This window comes from Panthera leo, chromosome B3 (assembly GCF_018350215.1).
Source record: "Panthera leo isolate Ple1 chromosome B3, P.leo_Ple1_pat1.1, whole genome shotgun sequence".
Classification (NCBI taxonomy): domain Eukaryota; kingdom Metazoa; phylum Chordata; class Mammalia; order Carnivora; family Felidae; genus Panthera; species Panthera leo.
Window position 1 is genome coordinate 20,296,401 of NC_056684.1, and position 16,888 is coordinate 20,313,288.

Genomic DNA, 16,888 nt, shown 5'->3' on the forward strand with positions numbered 1-16,888 from the left:
CCCAGACAAACAAAAACTAAAGGAATTAATGACCACTAAACCATCCGTGCAAGAAATATTAAAGAGGACTCTTTGAGTAGAAAGGAGAAACCAAAAGTGACAGTATAAAGGTAGGAAACACTAGAAATGAATATTTCTATAAAAAATCAGTCCAAGAACTCACAAAATAAAAAAGATGTAAAATATGTCAACATGTACCTAAAGTAAGGAAAAAGGAGTAAAGAATGGGTTCAAACTTAAACAACCATCAACTAAATATATACTCCTATATGCAGAAGATGTTATACACAAACTTAATGGTAACCAGAATCAAACAACATTAATAAATATGCAAATAATAAAGAGAAAGAAATCCAAATACATCACTAAAGAAAATCAGCAAACCATGAAAGAGAGAAAAACAAGAAAGGATCAGAGAAAATCTTCAGTAACAACCACAAAATAATTAAACAGCAATAAGTACATATCTTTCAGTAATTACTTTGAATGTAAATGGACTAAATGCTCCAATCAAAAGACATAGGGTGACAGAAGGGGGAAAAACACAAGATTCTTCTATATGCTGTCTACAAGAGATCTATTTTTAGACCAAAAACACCTGCAAATTGAAAGTCAGGGGATGGAGAGGTGCCTGGGTGTCTCAGTCGGTTAAGTATCTGACTCTTGGTTTCAGCCCAGGTCATGATCTCCTGGTTCATGAGTTCAAGCCCCGCATCAGTCTCCGTACTGACAGTGCAGAGCCTGCTTGGGATTCTCTCTCTCTCCCCCTCTCTTTGCCCTTCCCTTGCTCATGCTCTCTCTTTCTCTCAAAATAAAGAAATAAACTTAAAAATAAAAGAAAGTGAGGGGATGGAGAAACATCTGTCATGCAAATGGATGCCAAAAGAAAGTTGAAGTAACAATACTTATATCAGACTTTAAAGCAAAGATCATAACAAGAGACAAAGAAGGACACTATATAATAAAGAGGACAATTCAACAAGAAGATAAAATAATTGTGAATATTTATGCACTTAACATCCAAATACATAAAACAGTTAATAACAAACATAAAAGAATTGATAATAATACAATAATAGTCAGGGACTTTAATACACCACTTACATCAATGGACAGATCATCTAAATAGAAAATCAACAAGGAAACCATGGCTTTGAATGACACACTGGACCAGATGGATTTAACAGTTATATTTAGAACATTCCATCCTAAAACAGCAGAATACACATTTTTTTTTCAAGTGCACATGGGACATTCTACAGAACAGATCACATCAAAACAAATTCAAGAAGATAGAAGTCATATTATGCATCTCTTCTGATCACAACACTATGAAACTAGATGTCAACCATAAGAAAAAACCTTGAAAGACCACAAATACATGGAGGATAAATAACATTCACCTAAACAATGAGTGGATAAGCCAGGAAATAAAAGAAGAATAAAGGGGTGCCTGGGTGGCTCAGTAGGTTAAGCATCTGACTTTGGCTCAGGTCATGATCTCATGGTTCGTGGGTTCCAGGCCCTCATGGGACTCTGTGCTGACAGCTCAGAGCCTGGAGCCTGCTTCAGATTCTGTGTCTCCCTCTCTCTCTGCCCCTGCCTCATATGCACTCTGTCTCTCTTTCTCAAAAATAAATAAACGTTAAAAAAAAAGAAGAATTAAAAAGTACATGGAAACTAATGAAAATGAAAATACCAATTGGATGCAGCAAAAATGGTCATAAGAGGGAAGTATACAGCAAAACTTGGCTGACATTAAGAAGCAAGATAACCTCAAGTAAACAATCTAACTTACATCTAAAGGAGCTAGGAAAAGAACAAGGAAAACCTAAATCCAGCAGAAGGAAAGAAATAATAAAGATTAGAGCAGAAATAAATGATATAAAAACTAAAAATACAATAACAGTTCAATGAAACCAAGAGCTGGTTCTCTGACAAATCAATAAAATTAATAAACTTCTAGCCAGATTTATCAAGAAAATAAGAGAAAGTATTCAAAAATAAAATTACAAATGAGAGAGAAGAAATAACCACCAACACCACAGAAATACAATTATAAGAAAATATTATTAAAAACCATATCCCAATAAATTGGACAACTTAGAAGAAAGAGTTAAATTCCTAAAAACATATGTTACTAAAACTGAAACAGGAAGAAATAGAAAATTTGTATACACCAATAACCAGCAAATAAACTGAATCAGTAATAAAAAAATCTCCCAACAAAAAAAAGTCCAGGACCAGATGGCTTCACAGATGAATTCTATCAAACATTTAAAGAAGAGTTAATAGCTATTCTTCTCAAACTACTCTAAAGAATAGAAGAAGGAAAACTTCCAAATTCATTCTATGAGGCCAGCATTACCCTGATACCAAAACCAGATAAAGACACCACTAAAAAAGAGAACTACAGGCCAATATCTCTGATGAATATAAATATAAAAACCCTCAAAAAATATTAGGAAACCAAATCCAACAATACATGAAAAAAATCATTCACCATAATCAAGTGGGATTTATTCCTGTGTTGCTAGGGTCGTTCAATATTTATACATCAATCAATATGATACACCACATGGAACCATATGATCCTTTCAATAGATGTTGAAAAAGCATTTGACAAAGTACAACATCCATTCATGATAAAAGCCCTCAACAAAGTAGGTTTAGAGGGAACATAACTCAATATAATAAAGGCCATATATGAAAAATCCACAGCTAACATCATTCTTAATGGGAAAAAACTGAAAGCTTTTCCTCTAAGGTCAGGAACAAGACAAAGATGTCCACTCTTACCACTTTTATTCAACAAAGTACTGGAAAAGTACTGGAAGTCTTAGCCACAGCAATCAGATAACAACAACAACAGCAAATAAAAGGTATCCAAATTGGTAAGGAAGAAGTCAAACTTTCACTATTTTCAGATGACATCATACTATAAACCAAAACTTCACCAAAACACTGCTAGAACTGATAAATGAATTCAGCAAAGTTTCAGGATACAAAAATCAATGTACAGAAATGTGTTGCATTTCTATATACCAATAGTGAAGCAGCAGAATGAGAAATTAAGAAAACAATTACATTTACATTTGTATCAAAAATAACGAGATACCTAGGAATAAACTTAACCAAAGAGGTAAAAGGCCTGTACTCTGAAAACTATAAAACCCTGATGGGACAAATTGAACAAAGTAATGTAAAGACATTTCATGCTCATGGATTGGAAGAACTGTTAAAATGTCTACACTACCCACAGCATTCTATTGATTTGATGCAATCCCTATCAAAATACCACCAGCATTTTCCATTAAATTTTTTTAATGCTTATTTATTTTTGAGAGAGAGAGAGAGAGAGAGAGAGCATGAATGGGGAGGGGCAGAGAGAGAGAGGGAGACACAGAATCTGAAGCAGGCTCTGAGCTGTCAGCACAGAGCTTGACGTGGGGCTCAAACTCATGAACCCTGAGATTATGACCTGAGCCAAACTTGGATGCTTAACTGACTGAGACACCCAGGTGCCCCAACACCAGCATTTTTCACAGAGCTAGAACAAACAATCTTAAAATTTGTATGGAACCACAAAAGGCCCTGAATAGCCAAAGCAATCTTGAAAAAGAAAAACAAAGCTGGAGTCATCACAATTCCAGACTCCAAATTATACTACAAAACCGTAGTAATCAAAATAGTATAGTACTGGCACAATAGACACATAGACACATAGATCAATAGAACAGAATATAAAGTCCAGAAATAATTCCAAAAATATATGGCCAATTTATCTTTGACAAAGCAGGAAGGAATATCCAATGGGGCAAAGACAGTGTGTTCAACAAAAGGTGTTGGGAAAACCGGACAGCAACATGCAAAAGAATAAAACTGGACTATTTTCTTAAGAAAATATACAAAAATAAATTAAAATTGATGAAAGCCCTAAATGTGATATCTGAAACCATAAAAATCCTAGAAGGAAACACAGGAAGTAACTTTTTTTACATCAGCCATAGCAACTTCTTCCAAGATGTCTCCAGAGCAAGGGAAACAAAAGCAAAAATAAACTATCGGGGCTACATCAAAATAAAAAGGCTTCTACACAGCAAAGGAAATAATAAAAAAAAAAACTGAAAGGCAAACTACAGAATGGGAGAAGATGTTAGCAAATGACATATCTGATAAAGGCTTAGTATCCAAAATATATAAATAATTTATAAAACTCAACACCCAGGAAATAAATAATCCAATTAAAAATGGGCAGAAGACATGAACAGACATTTCTCCAAAGAAGACGTACAGATGGCCAACAGAAACATGAAAAGATGTTTATTATCACTCACCATCAGGGAAATGCAAATCAAAACTACAATGAGAAATCACCTCATGCCTGTCAGAATGGCTAAAATCAACAACACAAGAAACAACAAGTGTTGTCAAGGATGTGGAGAAAAAGGAATACTCGTGCAGTTGTTGGGAATGTAAACTGGTGTAGTCACTCTAGAAAACAGTATGGACTTTCCTTAAAAAGTTAAAAATGGAACTATCCTATGATCCAGCAATTGCACATTGGATATTTACCCAAAGAATACAAAACCACGAATTGACAGTGACACAAGCAACCCTATGTTTATAGCAGTATTATCTACAGTACAAGATATGGAAGCATCCCAAGTGTCCATCAGTTGATGAATGGACTAAGAAGATGTGATATGTATATATATATACATATATATATACGTATATATATGTATATATATATACACATATACGTATATATACATATATATACATATATATATATATATATATGTATATATATGTATATATATATTCCCCACAACGGAATATTATTCAGCCATAAAAAGAATGAAATCTTGTCATTTGCAATGATGTGCAATGATGTGGAGCTAGAGAGTATTATGCTAAGTGAAATAAGTCAGAGAGAGACAAATATAGGATTTCACCCATATGTGGAACTTAACAAACAAAACAAATGAGCAAAGGGATCAGAGAGAGAGAGAAATCAATAAACAGTCTTGGGGCACTTGAGTGGCTCAGTCAGTTGAACGTCCGACTCTTTATTTTGCCTCAGGTCATGATCTCATGGTTTGTGAGATTGAGTCCTATGTCTGACTCTGTGCTGATAGCACAAAGGCTGCTTGGGATTCTCTCTCCCTCTCTCTCTGTCCCTCCCATCTCGTGCGTGTGTGTGTGCAGGCTCTTGCTCTCTCTCAATATAAATAAATGAACTTAAAAAAAAAAAAGAAAGAGACTCTTAACTATAAAGAACAAACTGATGGTTACCAGAGGGGAGGTGGGTGGGGAAATGGGTGAAATAGGTGATGAGGATTAAGCAGAGCACTTGTGATGAGCATTGGGTGTTGTATGGAATTGTTGAATCACTATATTATACACCTGAAACTAACATAACACTATATGTTAACTAACTGGAATTAAAATAAAAACTTAAAAATGAGAATTAGGACAGATACATTTCTGTTGTTGTTTTGTTGTTTTTCAAAACCTGTAAGATGAACTCTTACACAGAGCACCAAGAAATAAATTGGATGATGTAGAACTGCTCAGAAGGAAATAGCAATTGGGGTCAGAGTCTTATGCTTCTCTTCTTCCTGGCCCTGAGGCAGCTGTTGAAGTTGGGCATGGAACCCTGGAGCTCCTTAGAAGGGACACAACATGCCACTTAGGTCAGATGGCCCCAAGACCCCCCTTGAGGCCTTCATGTTCCAAGACTACCTCTCTAATCCTTGGCTTACTAGTGGCTCTGCCACAAGGGCATCCACAGGGTACTTGAGCTCTTTTGGTCATTACTTTGCATTTGATGGGGCAGAGTCTTGATGCGACCCATTATAGGGTCTAGATGATGACAGAGAGAAAGAAATTCATTGCAAGTGAGCTGTATAGGAGTAATGAAGACACAATAAAGTTGTAGAGTCCACAAGTTGCTTTTCTATTTATCACCTCACCAAAGCCTTATAACACCTTGTGGATAATCCCCGCTTTCCAGATGAGGCAACAGGTGCAGGAATATCAAGTGGCCGGCCCCTGATCACATAGCTAGGAAGAGTCGCTGGTTGAGCCAGGTGTTTTTATTCCAAGCCTGCTGTTTTTTTCCACTATCTGCATCACAGCTGCCTGTTTTGAGTAATCTGCTGCAGATTAGGTCTGGGAGGAATAAAGAGTTGTCATCCAAATAGCTATAAATCCACAATGGGGCAGACAGTCTACACTAGCATCTTAAAAGCTGCAGTGGTAGCAGAGAGAAAGCTGAATGAGGTGTTCATTGCCACAGTTTCCTTTCATTATATAAAGGGTTTGCTTGTCAAGCACCATCTGGAAGATGATATGCAGCCACTTACCCAAGATGAATGAAGATGCACAGAGGCATATTCCAGGAGAACAGGACATACATCTTTGTTCTGTGATGTCAGATGCAAAATTGAGTTGTTTAAAAACTTACTCTCAAATACAGACACAGAAGTCATGGTATAGAAAAGGCATGATGAATTTGGACAAACCAAGAATGTGAGCTTTTCATCTGAAATTGTAAATAAACATGCTTTTGGGGTGAGATTATAAAAATCTTTTTACGGTGTGGGAAAACAGATATAGAAATCGACACACATCAAGTGCAGAGCTAGATAAATTATTTTAAGGAGAGTGGCCTTGCAACCATTCCTCCAGGTTGAGAAATTAAACAGCCAGCTATCTCAGACTTCCCTCCATATACCCTATACTAGTGACAACCCCTTCCTTCTCCTCCAAGCAACCGTTATCTGGCTTACAGTAATCATTTTCTTTCATTTCTTTATAGTTTTATCACTCAAGTATCTAACCCTAGACACTATAGTTCATTCTTGCCCATTTTAAAAAATGTAATGTGTCTGTCTTTAATCTTTAGGTTTCCTCTCCATCTTTTTCTTTTCCCTACAATTTATCTATTGATGAACCCAGGCTGTCTGAGAGTCCAGGTTTCGCTGAGTGCGTTCTCACGGTGCAGTTCAACCATATTACCCTGTGTTCTGGGTTTCCTGCAAATTGGCAGTTGGATCCAGAGACTGGATTGGAGTCAGGCTCAACCCTTTCTCAGGATATAATTGATGTGTTCTTTCATCAGGAGGCACATTGTGTCTGTTTTTCACTGTTTGGGGGTCAGGAGCTGTTGGTGCTCACTGCCTATATCTAGTCATTGTGAGTAGCAAAATGGTGATATTTTAATTCAATATTTCTTTTTCAGCTACTGGTTGTAATATTATTGTAAAATGACACATCTCATCTACTATCTGGTTGCCTAATAGGATACTTCATATAGGAAAGTCAGGACAAATGCTTAATTATTTTCTTGTTATTTTCTAGTTTTTAAGATAATGAGTTGTTTCCCTATCATTGTTAACAACCAATGAGTTATTTTAAAAATACCATTATGAGCTTGTGAATTTAAAACATATTGGACAATTTTAAAAGCATTTCAGTGAATATCCTTATTGACACTCAAACTTCCCCATATTTAGCAAGTAGGAATATCTAAAATTGACTCCTCAATCCTTTTGACATCACCCTAGTAGTCTTTCATAGCATTTTTGCTATCTGATATGATCTCAAACCTGGAATCAGCCATTTCTTGCATTGAAAAATGGGATTTCAAGACAATAATTAGGGCCCGAGGGATGTTTATTGTTCGGGGTTTATCATTGTTTCTAGAATTTTTACTGGACAGAGTTAAGAAATGCACACACACACACACACACACACACACACACACACACAACTATACAGATAAACAAGATATCTCATGAATTCATACTGCTCTTTCCCATTCAGATTCAGGACTATAGGAGTTTTATGTAACTTAGCCTATATTCTATCTCTGACTTCTTTCCTCTAGGAAAAGACACAAGGGATGGTATAATTAGAATAACTCATAATTCCTCATTTGCTTAATCCAGAATTATGCAGCAAGAAGTCTCATAATAATTATGTGAATACTATCACAACCAATTAATTACTGAGAGAAGTTAAAGTTTTTTCATTTGTTCCCCCCATTCAACCCCAGCTTAAAAAAATAGCTGCATTATATCTACATTGTCATAGCATGTCTTAGTTTGTTTAGGTTGCTATAGCAATATCACAGACTAGGTGGCTTATAAACAACAGAAATTTATTTCTTCCAGTTCTGGAAGTCCAAGATCAAGACACCAGCAGATTTAATGCCTGGTGAGGGCTTGTTACCTAGTTCATAGATGGCCATCTTCTTGCTGTGTCCTCACATGGCCAAGGGGCAAGGGAGCTCTCTGGGGTCTGTTTTATAACAGGCCTATGAGGACAGAGGCCTCCCAAAGGCCTCATCTCTAGATATCATCACAGTAGGGGTTAGGTTTCAGCAATATGACTTTTGGAGGGACACATTCAGTCTATAACAGAGCACAAAACCAGTACATACTGTACTCTTTTTAACACTCATTTGGTCTTTTGAAATATAACAGCTTGTTTTAATATAATTCATATAACCACAAAATTTACCCTGTTAAAGTATGCAATTCAGTAATTTTTAGTGTGTTCACAGAGGTGTGCAACCACCACTACCTAAGTTTAGTACCTTTTCTTCATCTGACAAAGAAATCTGTACCCATTAGCAGAAACTCCCATTTCTCCTTTCCCTAACCCCTGGCAACCACTAAGCCATTTCCTGTCTGTATAGATTTGCCTCTTCTGGACATTTCATATCAATGGAATGATACAATATATGATAACTTTTATGATTGGCTTGTTTCACATAGCATGTTTTCAAATTTCATCTCTACTGTAGCACTTATCAGCACTATATTCCTTCTTATGCCTGAAAATGATTTCATTGTTTGGATATACCATATTTTGCTTGTCCAGTCATCAGTTGGCGATTTTTAGGTTGTTACCATTTTTTGGTTACTGTGAATAACAACACTGTTATCAATGTTCATGTACAAGTTTTTATGTAAAAAATATGTTTTCAGTTTCTCTTGGGTATATACATATGAATGGAATTGCTGAGATATATGGTAACTTCAAGTTGAACGTGTTGAACAACTGGCAAGTGTTTTTTCCAGAGTGGCTGTACCATTTAAATTTCCACCTGCATAGATGACATTTCCATTTTCTCCATATCCTTGCCAAGAGTTGTTATTGTCCGCCAGTTTGGTAAAACCTTTTTAGTGGCTATAAACTGGTTTCTCATTATGGTTTTGATTTGCATTTCTCTAACTACTAATGATATTGAACATCTTTTTATACATTTATTGGCCACTTCTCTATGTTCTTTGGAGATATGTCAGTTCAGATCCTTTGCTCATTTTTTTAATTGGATTGTTTTGTTATTGTTGAGGTGCAGGAGTTTTAAAAACATACATGTGTTCTGGATTCTAGATTCTATCAGATACATGATTTATAAATACATTTCCTCTTTCTGTGGATTGCCTTTTCATTTTCTTGATCTGTCTTTGGAACAATTTGTAATTTTGATAAAGTCCAACATGTCTATTCTTTCTTTGGTGATTGTGCTTTATTTTTATTTTTTTAACGTTTATTTTTGAGAGACAGGGAGAGACAGACCACCAACAGGGGAGGGGCAGAGAAAGGGAGACACAGAATCTGAAGCAGACTCCAGGTTCTGAGCTGTCAGCACAGGGCCCAATGCCAGGCTCAAACTCATGAACCCTGAGATCATGACTTGAGACGAAGCTGGATGCTCAACTGACTGAGCCACCCATTGCCTCATTCAAGGTCATGTAGATGTATAGCTATGTTTTCCTCAAAGTGATTCAGTTTTAGTTCTTATATTTAGGCTTTTGATGCATTTTTTTTCATAGCTAAAGAACTTTATTTTTCATTTTTACTTTTTAACATAATGTTATATTAGTTTCAGGTGTACAATATAGTGATTCAACAATTCCATATATTACTTATTACTCAGTGCTCATCAAGATAAGTGCCCTCCTTAATACCCTTCACCTGTTTCACACACACCCCCACCTCCCCTCTGGTAACCATCTGTTCTGTATAGTTAAGAGTCTGTTTCTTGGTTTGTCTCTTTTTAAAAAAAATTTTTTAATGTTTTTATTTATTTCTGAGACAGAGGGAGACAGAGCATGAGCGGGGGAGGGGCATAGAGAGAGGGAGACACAGAATCAGAAGCAGGTTCCAGGCTCTGAGCTGTCAGCACAGAGCCCGACACGAGGCTCGAACTCACAGACCATGAGATCATGACCTGAGCTGAAGTCGGTCGCTCAACCAATTGAGCCACCCAGGCGCCCCAGGTTTGTCTCTTTTTTTCTCTTTGTTTTTTGTCTTAAGTCCCATATAAGAATGAGTGAAATCATATGGTATTTGTCTTTCTCTGACTAATTTTTCTTAGCATTATACTCTCTAGCTCCATCTGCTGTAAATGGCAAGATTTCATTCCTTTTTATGGCTGAGTAATATTCCATTATATAATATATAATATATATATATATATATATATATATATATATATATACCACTTCTCCTTTATCCATTTATCTATCAATGGACACTTGGGTTGCTTCCATAATTTGGCTATTATAAATAATGAAATAATGCTTCAATAGATATAGGAGTGCAGGTAATACCCATTAGTGTGATGACTGAGCCATAGGGTAGATCTATTTTTCATTTTTTGAGGAATTTCTATACTGTTTCCCACAAGTATTGGCCAAGTGTGGGGAAAAAAGGAACACTCATGCACTGTTGGTGGGAACGCAAAGTGCCTCTTTAATGCATTTTTGAGTTAAGTTTTATATATGGTATGAGATAATGGTTCTCATTTAGTCTTAGTTCTAAAAGGAACTATGTATTTAATGTGTTCCACCTGTATTTATATTAATGTCTTTCCAGTTATTTTGGTTGTTTGAAGTTCATGAATTAATAAGATTCTTCAGAAGGGGTTCATGGAAATGCTAATCCCCAAGTTCTTACAGTTCTTAAACTGATGACAGTTTATTTGTTACCTTTATACTTGAATTCAGTTTTACTAGATATGAAATCCTTGGGTGACATTTTCTTTTTTTTGGTTATCTTAAAAATATTTCAGGAAGTGGAACTGGGTGCCAGGAGTAGCGGGCATGGTGGGGCCAGGACCGAGCAGGGCGAGATGGACCCCAGAAGGCAACAGAATCACTCTAGATGCCTGGGAATCCTCATTGGATCACTGTGTTTCATATAGAGACCTGTGAGCAGTCTTTCACCTTCATCCAGGAGGAAGTCACCATTGTGTTCTCTCTTCTTGGGCCACCAGGGTGAGCAAGGAAGGGGAGGGGATTCTCCCTTTGGGTCTGTGGAGATCAGGACAGTAATTTTCTGGGAAGATATTTTGTTGTTTAAAAAGTAAAGTCAGGAGGAGGAGCCAAGATGGCAGAACAGCATGGAAAATTTTTTTGGGTCTTGTGTCCATGAAATATGCCAGATCAACACTAAACTATCTTGCACACCTAGAAAACTAATTTGAGGATTAACACAACAATCTGCACAACCTGAACCACAGAACTCAGCAGGTACACAGCATGGAGAGGTGAACTAGGGGAGAGAGAAGCCGCAGAGGGAGGGAGCTGTTTTTCATGTGCCGAAAGAGGACAGAGATAGGGGAGGAACAATATGGGAAAAGGCCCCCCCCCCCCCACACACACACACACAAAGCAGCTGGAGAGATAAAGTGGAAAAGTGGAAACAGCTGCAGGGACTGAACTAAAAAGGGAGATAGAAGAAAGCAGAGGGTTTAAATTCTATGAAGACTCTATAAACAGGGGGAGTGCAGAGTCTGAAACTCTGCAGATTGATACCTGGCGGTGCTCTGGTGAGAAGGGTGAATCCCCAGGAGCAGAGTGAAGTCCGGGACTCTTTGGGTTACACAGGGAGAGGCGGTTCCCCTGCTGGGAGGACATCTGGTAGAGGCTGTGTGGCTCCCTCATCAGCAGAGGTCCCAGTGCCTCTGGAAGACAACCACCGCTGATGCTGGGACAAGGTCGTGGGGACAAAGCCTGGTGCTGGATGCATGTTGTGATTTGCCATAATCCCTGAAGTGCTGCTGCTACATGATCTTGTGAACTTTTTCTGGGGTGGACTGGCACCCAGCCGCAGTTTCTGGGCATTGGCAGCACAGTCCTGTGAACGTTCCTGGGTGCGGCTGGCACGTGGCCGTTGATCAGTGAGACCTTCCCACAGAGGGGCAGAATGGGTCAAAGCTGCAGTCCCTCAGAAATAAGGGGTTGGGAAAAACAGCCTCATCTGAGATAAAACTCAGGAGTGAGGTGCTGTCTGGGGCTTGGTCACAGACCATGTAAACGCAGGGAGTGGACAGGAGCTGAAGATAAAGGACAGGTGCACGATTGCTGATTGGGGAGAAAACAGAATTCTGATACTAGAGATGGGGTAGCTGGGTGACGCCATTTTCACTGCTCCTGTGCATGCGCATACACACCTACAAGCCCCACAACAATCCACCCCAAGAAGCTAAGCAGCGCCATCTAGTGGATAACGGAGCAATTACACAAAGCCCTGCCCAATGGGGCCTACCTTCAGGATTGTGAGTCTCACTGACTGCTTAGTGTACAGACTATAAAGCACTTCATAGTGTGACTTTTAGAGGGAAATGAGGTAATTTCAATTGTATTTCATTCTGTTCGCTGGTCCATCAATTCGATTTTCTTTTTTTTTTCCTCTTTCATTTCTTTTCTTTTTCTTGAACACAGAAAGAGAAAAAATATTTTTCAAATTTTATTAAAAATATTTTTAATTTTTTCTACTGTATTTTTTACTTTTGTGTAAACTTTTTCAAATTCTTTTCTACTTCCATCATTTAATTTTATTCTATTTCAGTGTATTCATTTTTTCAAACTTTCAAACAATTTCCTTTCTTTTTTCTTTCCCCTTTTTTCTCTAATCTATCAAGCCCCTTTCAACACCCAGAACAAAACACACCTAGGATCTAGCATAATTTATTTGATTTCGTGTGTGTGTGTTGTTTTTCATTCTTTAATTTAAAACTTTTTAATTTAAAATTTTTTTAATTTTAATTTTTTTTACCTTTTAACTCCTTTTCTCCCTTCAAAAGATGAAATGAAGGAATTCACCCCAAAAGAAAGAGCAGGAAGAAACGACAGCAAGGGACTTAACCAACATATACAGATACATCAGATACAAGCAAGATGTCTGAACCAGAATTTAGAATCACAATAATAAGAATACTAGCTGGAGTTGAAAATAGATTAGAATCCCCTTCTGCAGAGATAGAAGAAGTAAAAGCTAGTCAGGGTGAAATACAAAATGCTATAACTGAGCTGCAATCTCGAATGATTGCCATGATGGCAAGGATGGATGAGGCATAGCAGAGAATCAGCGATATAGAGGACAAACTTATGGAGAATAATGAAGCAGAAAAAAAGAGAGAGACTAAGGCAAAAGAGCATGATTTAAGAATTAGAGAAATCAGTGACTCTTTAAAAAGGAACAACATCAGAATCATAGGGGTCCCAGAAGATGAAGAGAGAGAAAAAGGGGTAGAAGGGTTATGTGAGCAAATCATAGCAGAAAACTTTCCTAGCCTGGGGAAAGACACAGACATCAAAGTCCAGGAAGCACAGAGGACTCCCATTAGATTCAACAAAAACTGACCATCAACAAGGCATATCATAGTCAAACTCACAAAATACACAGGCAAGGAGAGAACCATGAAAGCAGCAAGGGAAAAAAAGTCCTTAACCTACAAGGGAAGACAGATCAGGTTTGCAGCAGACCTGTCCACAGAAACTTGGCAGGCCAGAAAGGAGTGGCAGGATATATTCAATGTGCTGAATCAGAAAAATATGCAGCCAAGAATTCTTTATCCAGTAAGGCTGTCATTCAAAATAGAAGGAGAGAGTAAAAATTTCCCAGACAAACAAAAATTAAAGGAGCTTGTGACCAGTAAACCAGCCCTACAAGAAATTTTAAGGGGAACTCTCTGAGGGGAGAAAAGATGAAAATACATACATACATACATACATACATACATACATACATACCAAAAGCAACAAAGACTAGAAAGGACCAGAGAACACCACCAGAAACTCCAACTCTACAAGCAACATAATGGCAATAAGTTCATATCTTTCAGTACTCACTCCAAGTGTCAGTGGACTAAATGCTATAATCAAAAGACAGGGTAACAAGAATGGATAAGAAGATAAGATCTATCTATATGCTGTTTACAAAAGACCCATTTTAGACCTAAAGACACCTGCAGATTGCAAGTAAGGGGATGGAGAACCATCTATCATGCTAATGGTCACCAAAAGAAAGCTGGAGTAGCCATAGTTATATCAGACAAACTAGATTTTAAAATAAAGACTGTAACAAGAGATTAAGAAGGGCATTATATCATAATTAAATGGTCTATCCACCAAGAAGACCTAACAGTTGCAAACATATATGCTCCAAATGTGGAGGAACCCAAATATATAAATCAATTAATCACAAACATAAAGAAACTCATTGATAATAATACCCCACTTACAACAATGGACAGATCATCTAATAAGAACTTCAACACCTCACTTATACCAATGGACAGATCATCTAATCAGAAAATCAGCAAGAAACAATGGCTTGGAATGACACACTGGACCAGATGGACTTAACAGATATATTCAGAACATTTCATCCTAAAGCAGCAGAATATACATTCTTCTCCAGTACACATGGAACATTCTCCAGAATAGACCACATACTGGGACACGAATCAGCCTCAACAAGTACAAAAAGAACGAGATCATACTGTGCATATTTTCAGACCACAATGTATGAAACTCAAAATCAACCACAAGAAAAAATTTGGAAAGGTAACAAATACTTGGAGACTAAAGAACATCCTACTAAGAATGAATGGACTAACCAAGAAGTTAAAGAGAAAATTTAAAAAGTACATGGAAACCAATGAACATGATAATACCACAACCAAAAACCTCTGTGATGCAGCAAAGGCGGTCATAAGAGGAAAGTATATAGCAATCCAGGCCTTCCTAAAGAAGGAAGAGAGATCTCAGATACACAACCTAACCTTACACCTTAAAGAGCTGGAAAAAGAATGGCAAATAAAACTCAAAACCAGCAGAAGACAGGAAATAATAAAGATTAGAGCAGAAATTAATGTATAGAAACCAAAAAAACAATAGAACAGATCAATGAAACCAGAAGCTGGTTCTTTGAAAGAATTAACAACATTGGTAAACTACTAGCCAGTTTGATCAAAAAGAAAAAGGAAAGGGCCCAAATAAATAAAATCAAGAATGAAAGAGGAGAGATCACAACCAACACGGCAGAAATGAAAACAATAATAAGAGAATATTATGAGCAATTATACACCAATAAAATGGACAATGTGGAAGAAATGGACAAATTCCTAGAAACATATATGCTACCAAAACCGACACAGGAAGAAATAGAAAATTTGAACAGACCCATAACCAGTAAAGAAATTGAATTAGTAATCAAAAATCTCCCCCAAAACAAGAGTCCAGGGACAGATGGCTTTCCAGGGGAATTCTACCAAACATTTAAGGAAGAGTTAACACCTATTCTCTTGAAGCTGTTCCAAAAATATAGAAATGGAAGGAAAACTTCCAAACTCTTTCTGTGAAGCCAACATTACCTTTATTCCAAAACCAGACAGAGACCCCACTAAGAAGGAGAACTATAGACCAATTTCCCTGATGAACATGGATGCAAAAATTGTCAACAAGATATTAGCCAACTGGATCCAACAATACATTAAAAAAATTATTCACCATGACCAAGTGGGATTTATACCTGGGATGCAGGGCTGGTTCAATATCTGGAAAACTATCAGTGTGATTCATCACATCAATAAAAGAAAGGACAAGAACCATATGATCCTCTCAATAGATGCAGAGAAAGCCTTTGACAAAATACAGCATCCTTTCTTGATAAAAATCCTCAAGAAAGTAGGGATAGAACGATCATACCCCAAGATCATAAAAGCCATATAGGAAAGACCCAACACTAACATCATCCTCAATGGGGAAAACTGAGAGCTTTCCCCCTAAGGTCAGGAACAAGACAGGGATGTCCACTCTCACCACTGTTATTCAACGTAGTATTGGAAGTCTTAGCCTCTGCAATCAGACAACCCAAAGAAATAAAAAGCATCCAAATCGGCCAGGAGGAGGTCAAACTTGCACTCTTTGCAGATGACATGATACTCTATATGGAAAACCCAAAATATTCCACCAAAAAGTGCTAGAATTGATTCATGAATTCAGAAAGTTGCAGGATATAAAATCAATGCACAGAAATCGGTTGCATCCCTATACACCAACAATGAAGCGACAGAAAGAGAAATTAAGGAATCAATCCCAATTACAGTTGCACCAAAACCGATAAAATACCTAGGAACAAATCTAACCAAAGAGGTGAAAAATCTACAAGCTGAAAACTATAGACGCTCAACTGACCGAGCCACCCAGGAGCCCCACACTTTTGTACTTTTAGTTAGCCTCCATTTATGAAATCCTTTCTTCTCTCTCTGTTTTACATTTAAGTCCATAATCAATTTTTACTCAGTTCTTGCATAAAGTTGAAGTTCATTTTTTGTTGTTGTTGTTGCTTATAGATGTCCAATTGCTCCAATATCATGTATTGGAAAGGTTGTCCTTCCTTCTGCAGTGAATTGCTTGTATGTCTTTCTCAAAAACCAGTTGCATATATTTCTGGGTTCTATTCTGAGTTCTCTATTTAGTTCCACTGATCTCTCTGCCAAAACTACAATATCTTGATTAGTGTAGATGTATAATAAGTTTCAGTATTGAGCAGAGTGATCCCTTCCAGTTCA